This window comes from Arvicanthis niloticus, chromosome 13, assembly GCF_011762505.2.
Source record: "Arvicanthis niloticus isolate mArvNil1 chromosome 13, mArvNil1.pat.X, whole genome shotgun sequence".
Lineage (NCBI taxonomy): Eukaryota > Metazoa > Chordata > Mammalia > Rodentia > Muridae > Arvicanthis > Arvicanthis niloticus.
Window position 1 is genome coordinate 68577429 of NC_047670.1, and position 8004 is coordinate 68585432.

Below are 8004 nucleotides of genomic sequence, written 5' to 3' on the forward strand. Positions count from 1 at the left end.
GAGCTCTGATAGGTTAATTATTGATATAATTAATAAGGGGGAAATTAGAGCTATAAATCTGACTTCACAAGAGTGAAGAGCGAGCATGTGACAGAAAGGTGTGCGCATGCGTTGAAGAGCACGTCACTCTCCACAAGGACCTTAATCTTTCTGAGCCGAAAAGGAAATTTCCTCAAAGATTTGTCATAGTCTCCTGCCTGAAGGCAGTTTGATGGAGTCTCACAGTGCCTGGATGACACACCATGAAGCATAGGCACTTTAGAATTGAAATGCTACTGTGCAAGGTGAAATTGGAGATTGCTTAAAAACGGACGTTTTCTACGGCTTCTTTCTATTTCCCAATTAATGGAACTTTTGCTTATTGCTTAAACAGAAAGAGGTGTTGGGGCTGATGAAGTAGTTTTCTTAGGGGGTTTGGACAATACATCCTGTTTAAGTCTGTCACTTCACCCTCTCTGCTACCACTTTTAGATCTCCTTGGTACCAGTTTGTTCCAGTTGCTTTCCCAGCCAGCTGTTGCTAGCACATAGCTGCCGTTCTGTAGATGCTCCTGCCCCTGTGATGATTCTAAACTTGGGCATTTTATTTTCTCAAAATCCCCCCCATGACCTCTTATTACACCTCAAATAAAGATTGAGACCTATAAAATGACCCAAACAAAAACCCATGTGGCCTGGGCTTGGTACTCTTCAGAGTCTGTTGAAGGTGGTGGCATACCAGAGCATTCGGCAGTCACACCCATCTTTGAGGGTGTGAAGAACGGACACATTAGTGGGCTCAAAACTCCACATAACAGACATCGGTTTCAGTAACATTTATTTTTATTTACTTGCTTACTTACTTGTTGGCTTTTCAGCACAGTGTATTGCTAAATAGCACAGGCTGGCCTTGAACTTGCAATTCTCTTGCCTCAGCATCCTGAGAGAGACTTGGGCTTACAGGACTGCTTCGGCACTCATGGCACCTTTACCTGTCTTTTGAGACATCAGTTTTGGCATATCTTTGTTTTATTAAGTTCAGGCCACTTTGGACCTGTCATTCAACTTTGTGCACATCTTAACTGGATGTCAAAGAAAGAAGACTGGACATTTGAAATGGATTTGTTGTCTTAGGGGAGAAATGTTCTCTGTGGTTTCAGGGGCAGTGGTAGACAGAAGTCTTCCATGAGCCTGTGAAAACAGCCTAGGTGATGGGTCCTGGGATGTCAACTTTGTAGTATTTTTCTCTCTGCCTTTTTTTTTCAGACCCTCGGGGTATGCAGACTGGAGGGAGTCATATTCCCAAAACAAAGCAACATGAAGGCTTTGCTCATCTAAGACCTGGCTGTGTGCGTGTGTGTACATTAAACTCCAGAGCTGAGTTATATAAACATGGATGTTACACACTCGGGTTATTATATTTTATTATGCGGCTTACATCTAACTTGAACTTGAATCATGAAATCCTCCCATTCTTTGTGTGGAAATGTTTACAATCTGCACATTCAAAGGCATTTACTGTGTTCCATGCTCAAACTATTTTTCTGACATTTAAAATCACAAGGACATGAAGACAAGCTACACTACGAAAGGAAAACCAAGAAGACGGGGATAGGTGACTGGCAAAGAAGGTAATGGAGGGTCATTTAACTGAACTTTAACTACAACAATCAATAAACATGTGAGAAAAAATGTCAGCTCTATCACCTCACTCATTAGACACCAGTATTTAATGGAAACCAGCAAACACACTCACACATTCTGGGTCATAAAAAGTCACCACAGTCCCCCGATCTTATTCTTCCGCTAAAGGTTTTTGTTTGTGCCCCATCTACTTTAGATTATTGTCAGCAAAATTTTCAAATAACGTGACTGTCTTGACTGATTAAATGAAATATGCTATTCCTCCCATGGGGGCTGCATAGACATAGCTCAAAGATGTTACTTTAATGATGTCAGGGCAAGGCAGAAAAGTATGGGGGCTTCAGCCTTCATGGGATCCCTATGTTCTGATTTAGAAACAGTCACCTCACCAGTTATAGAAAGCCACCCAGACGTTTGTTCAAACCTCTGTTCTATATCCTGAGTGTAGCCGTGAGCCAGTAAACCTACAGAAGGAAAAAGGGATGCTCTAGAGGACCAGATGAACTACAGTGTTTTCTTTCCAGGTACAGAAAAGTGAATTATTACTTCTCCAACATAATTTAATGGAAACTATAAGCCACAGACCTCTCGGGTGCTTCAAATAGAACTGCTCCCACCCCATCTTCTTTCTCCACTTGTTCATGACAGACCCTTAAATTGTACACCTGAAGTTGCCTGCACTGTGCTATGAAGATTCAAATCCAGAATTTAACATATGTAAGTAATTGGGAAAGACAACACATTCAGTTACTGTACTGTGGGTAGAACAGAACCCCAAGATGAATTTGGAATATGGAGACAGTGTGCACAGATACAAAGGAAAACAAAGTGGCCTGGGAAGTATCACCATTTTCTGGTCTGAACTATTTCTCCTGTCCAAGACTTTGAGCCAATACAAAATGAAAGGTCCATAGCTGCCCGGAGTGATCAGAGACTCTGGAGAACAAAGACCGCTCTGTGCACTGCGGACATGCAAGGGTGAAGAGGAGACGCAACAGTGTCTGTCCCATAAAACCACATATTTGAATTTCTGCTGTCTACCAAATCACTTTGCTGCTTAATGCCCGAAAAATAAGAGGCTCTGCCAGATAGTCCACACAGAAGATCTTTGTAACTGTATCTTCAGATGCCTCAGACAGGGCCCTGGGGCAGAAAAAATAAATAAAGAACTTGAAGGGTGCTTGGTTCTATGGAGAAATACCAGCTCAGCAGGGACAAGACAAGAAACAGACCCAGGACTCAAAGGGACCAACGAACATGTACACTGCTCTCCGAAACGACTTTCATAGATAGAAATTCCAGCAAAATACAGATATGCATACCTTTTACTAAAGGCTCGATTTGTTTCTGAACTCTGCTTGCCAATGACTGACAGTGCAGTGCGCTTGGTTTGGATCTACTCTTGCAGCTTTGTAGACACTGGGTTACAATTCAAGTTAGGCGAAAGGTTGATTTTCTAAGAGAAAAGGTGATTTTTTTTAAATTGATGCTCCCTTCTGTATATTTCAACCAAGAACAAATCCTTCACAAGTTAATCCAGTAGGAAAAGCAAGCAACATAGTTAGAGTTAAAAAAAAAAAAAAAAAAATCCAGTCTTTCTTTTCACTAGATGAAGTCGATCTTGTTTAAAGAAGGCATCATGAGTTTGATCATGACAATGAGGAACTGTTCTGGTCTCTTCCATATCATTATGAATTTAAAAACTGGTGAGGTGGCACATTAATTTCAAAGACAACTTTAAAAGCTCAAGATTATACTACACAGAGATATTTTTAGCATAACGCATTTCCTTCTAGAATTGTCCCATTGAGTTTGAGGGTGTAGCTGATAACTTTAGTTGATACATTTTCATTTTCATTCTGATTTGAACACAGGAAAATTTTAAAACAGTGATAGAAAGTTGATCACAATCCATATGTAGTTAATAGATATTTTTATATGTGTTTTAAATTTAAAAGTAAGAATGTTATTGAAGCTGTTTGTCCGATAAAAAGTGAATACTAATAATTGAACTGGTATGATTCCTTCGATTTGCTTAAAGTTATACAGAATCTTTTTAAAGTTATACTTTAAAGATGAAGATGGCTATGGAGCCCCTGAAACTGAAGTTACAGATGGTTGTGGGCTGCCATGTGGGTGCTGGTAAACCCAGGTGCTCGGAAAGAGTAGCCAGTGCTTTTAGTTACTGGGTCATCTCTCCAGACTCTTAACTACCTACCATCTATTCAGCTGCACTGTGTTCTAATAAAAGCATTCTAAATCAGATATAGGCTGTGAATTGTGGTTGCATGTACATATTCATCAATACCTCTATTTGACTTCATAATTATACCATTTAATGTTTGATTATTCTTATTTATTTTTGTCTCTTCAACAGATGTGTAATGTGTTAATTTCCTAAAGTGTTTTATTCTCCCGTTTTGGCAGTGTGCTTGAGAAATATGTTTAATTTTATCTTGTCACAGCTCTTCTTTAGTTGTTTGGACAGATGTTGTTGGCATGCCTTCCAGTCCCACTGCCTCTTGTCCTTGCTAATTCTGGAGCACCTCTCAGTTGTGGTGGCTGGTTAATATTCTTTGATAGATTGTGTTTGGCCTTAAGAAGTAAATAGTGTACTTATTTTAAATAGGGTTTTTATTTGCATTTACTCAAAGAGCAAAGTTGTTTTTCCATAACATCTATATTCAAAATCCTAGTTCTTACCTTAATTTTATATTTTTAAGCCTACTAATATGCATGTGTGGATGAATCCAGAAAGGCACATGTGCATAGGAACAGAAATACACCTGAGATTTCCCCTTGATTCTGGGAATTTGGCAGCTATATAAACTGCTTCCATCTCTAAATACTAAGTGCTGCAAAACATGACTTTTAAATTTTTTTTATTTTAATGTGTACATGTTGTGTCCATGTTTGAGTGGGCATGTGTGTTCATGTGCACACAAGTGTGCTTGCATGTGGGTGCTTGTAAGGTCAGAGGTCAACAGTGTCTACGCTCAATCACTCTCTACCTATTTCTCTTTCCTTTCCCAACTTAAAGTTTGCCTTTTCACATCTTTATTATTTCTTCGAGAACTTGATGCAATGTATTTTGATGATATTCACTCTCCTCCCCATATCCCCCAATGGCCATCCCTACCTATCCCAATTCTGTGTCATCATTAAAAACAAAACCAAAAACATCGTTTAGTTTCTGTTGCTCATATACTGTTGTAAGTGTGGCCTTCCACTGGAGTATGATTAACTTACTGGAGGCCAGGACCCTAAAACAATTGACTAGTCCTCTTCCAGAAGCTGTGCGTTAAGACCAGCTCTTCAGTTGGGGTTTTGTTTGTGTTGAGCAGGTTTTGCCCATGTCTCACGAATGCAGTGCAGACCTATGAGATTCCGAATCTGCCAGGGATCTCATAGGTCTGCACTGCATTCGTGAGACATGGGCAAAACCTGTGGCCACAACGCACTGCTTTTTACTCGGGCGCTAGACATCCAAACTTAGACCATCGTGCCTGCTTAGCCAGCACTTTATTGACAAGGGTAACTCCCTTGCCTTGTAAACAACTCTTGAATTTTCTATACACGGAGGATCTATAAATGAAAAGGACTACCTTAACCACACCCATATACAATGAGAAATCTAACATCATTTCCCACCCACTTCCCATTAATCACTGACACGATATTGGGTTTGATTTTAAAACATTGTTCTTATGTTGTTTATGCCAGAAGATCTCATTTCAGACTGTTTTGATTCAGAATTAATCTCTCAAAAGTGTACAACCAGAACCATCTAGATAGCAGTTTATTGTTTCAAATGCTTACCTGAAATGCTATAGTGTGACTTTTTAATTTGTCCTTTATACAAGACATTATGAGTTTTGTAACATATCATAAAACATAAAAATTCCAGTCTCACTTTATAATGTTGATTCATAAATCTTTGGTATTTGCGTAGTTTACTTTTTCAAGTCGTCTTTTGAGACGCCAGAAGAGGAAGAAATCCCTTTCTACTCACTGTGAGGCCAAACAGCAAAAACCAAAACCAGAGGAGAAAGTAAGATGCAGCTTAACAGGCACAGGGGACTTAAAGCAAAAGGCCCTTTTAAAAAATCGTTAATTGTTTATTTATTCAGAGGGAGTGCTCCTTAGCCCACGTGGTCATGTTTCATAGTTCAGGGTCACAGGTCAGTGACATTCATCTATGGGGCTCAATCCAAAGAAATGCTTTACATTTTGAATTTCCTTTGTACTCTGAAGGACACCAGTATTTTCTTTAAAATTTTTCAAGGAATTATAATATCTGTAGAAATCTGTGTGTGCCTTCTCTCTTGGTCCATCCCATGCCAAACTTAAAGGAAGCTGCAACTCCCAGCATGACAATGAATGTGCCGGCATTCACTACGAAACCCCAGACCCTTGGCCGGAGACCACATATAGGTCCTTTCACCAACCCAGCCATAGCCACAGTAGTAAAAGTCCTCCATTCTTGTATTCTTGCCAGTTACATTAAACACAACCTTATTAAGAAAGGTTTGTCAGAGAAAACCCAAAAGTGAATATTTAAAAACGATATACCATTATGAATTCGGATTCATCCCAAAGGTACCAGGTATTGTCTCATTGGATAATAAATAAGCACAGTGCCATATTTATGAAGAAAACGGCATGTGATATTGTCAACAGATGTAGAAAAATCTGGCAAATTTGAATCTCTTTCATGATTAAGAAGCATAACTAACTAGTATTAGAAATTATTATAAATATTCCTGGGAGTTATTCTCTGGTTATGGAATTCTTTAAAAAGCAGTTACAGGGCTGGAGTGAAGCTCACCGTTTGAGAGTGCTTAGTGCTCTTGCAGAGGACTTGAGTTCTGCTCCCACCCTCTATGTAGCCTCTTTGTTACTAGAACACTTACTATAAAATAGTAATGTATAGTAATGCAGCGAAGGGAGAAATGTCCTGTGGGTAGTACAAGAGAAAGATAGTGGAAATAGATCCACGAGTATAAGACAAATTGAGTTTAAAAACATGTTCCAAGGTAATTCAATGGCAAGGATGGTTAGCTCAACAAGTTACAAAATCACACCGACACAGTAGAAGTGCATCCTGAACAAACAGGAGGGGGTGGAGGAGGGTAGGAGAGGAGAAATGGTGGTCTTCACATCACAACATACCTTGAAATTAGCTAAACACGAGTCAAAGGTTTACCTGTCAATGCTATGACTGTTAAAATTCTGGAAGAATGCAGAAGAAAATTTTATGACCTTAGGTTGGGAAAGTGTTTCTAACTATATTTTTAAAAATCCACTGAGTACACAATAGGAAAACGGATGAAGTGAACTCCACTACATCTAAAGCCTTTCACCATTTTCCAAGGCTAGAAAGAGACTCTGAGCATTGCACAGCTTCTTCCTGTGTGTTTCCATCTTCTCTGACAAATAGCTAGGAGCTGCATCACGCAGGAAGTGCACACTCGATGATGTAGGAGATGGCCAACCTGTTTCCCCAAAGTGCATGTATTTCCATCAGTACCGTCTGAGAGCATCAGGTTCCCCACCCGTACCAGCCAGTGTGTAGCATAGCATTGAAGTGAATCACAATCACTCACTGGAAGAAAACATCTTCAAAATACATATCTGATAAAAAGACACAATGTAGAATGCATACAGAATCTTGAACGTTAATAACATGAAGGTAACTCAGTGGGTAAAAATTCTAATCATTTTTTTCCAAGATCCTTGAACCATATGTAAGCAATATGAAAGATTATTAATATCCTTAACTATTAAGAGAGTTGATTTCCTAAAAGTAAGATCCACTTCTTTCTACCTGAATGGCTAAAATATGAGTGAAGATAGTAATTGTGAAGACACGAAGTAGAATGGCCACTCTGGAAAACAGACCAACCGGCTACTCTAACAGTGGATAGCTATCCTGTGGCCCAACCTCTAGCCAGTTCTCAGAGACGTAAAAAGCTTCGCATGCACAAAGGACACAGCAGTGTGCATGGCGACCTTGCCTGTGTTAACCCAACTGAAAACGGGCTCGTTAAAGGAGGGGCCATCGGGAGACCACTCTACCTTGATATCTGTCCCACGTGCAGTCACCAAAGATAGAAGCCTATATGGATGTCAGGAAGTGCCTGATGCAGCTGCCTCCTGGAAGGTCTGCCAGAGTCTGACATATCCAGAGGAGGATGCTCGCAGCTACCCATTGATCTGATCAAGGGCTCCCAATGAAGAAGTTAGAGGACTGAAGGAGCTGAAAGGGTTGGTGGCCCCAAGAGGAGAGCAACAGAGCCAGCCAACCAGAGCTCCCCAAGGGTCTAAACCACCAGCCCGGGAGCACAAAGGGAGGCACCCATAACTTCAGCTGTATACTTAG